Below are 570 nucleotides of genomic sequence, written 5' to 3'. Positions count from 1 at the left end.
ATTTCATTATTTCATATATTAAAAATATATATAAAACAAACCTATCATACAATAATATACAAAAATTTTGAAATGATTCCAGAATAATTGCCTATGTGTATGTGACACTTTCTCTGCAAGCTAAGTCAGAGTACAATTTCTTTTTCAGTTTTTCAATTTTTCCTATGTTCAAAACTACCCATTTAATAGGATTAATCTTTTTTGTGTCCCTTTAATAGGGCTGAAAGTGAGCCAAGTTGAGTCGAACTAGACCAAACTCAAATTTGACTCACAAAAATTGAGTTTGACTCACGGCTCGACTCATTAACAATCGAGCCTATTTCTTAAATTTAAGCTCGGCTCACCGAAAGCTCACGAGCTGGCTTGAGCTCATGAGCTGACTCAAATAATAGAAACATAAATACATAATCTATAATTCTATATCAATAAATGATAACTTATATATTTTAAAAAATATTTAAAAAGATCAATTTTATTTATTGTTATCTATCAATAAATTATAAATTTTTTATTTATATCTTACATCAAAATTATATGTAAAAAATAAATAAAAAATTTTAAATAATTCAT

The sequence above is a fragment of the Arachis ipaensis genome, chromosome B09, assembly GCF_000816755.2.
Source record: "Arachis ipaensis cultivar K30076 chromosome B09, Araip1.1, whole genome shotgun sequence".
NCBI lineage: Eukaryota > Viridiplantae > Streptophyta > Magnoliopsida > Fabales > Fabaceae > Arachis > Arachis ipaensis.
This window is presented reverse-complemented; position numbering follows the sequence as displayed.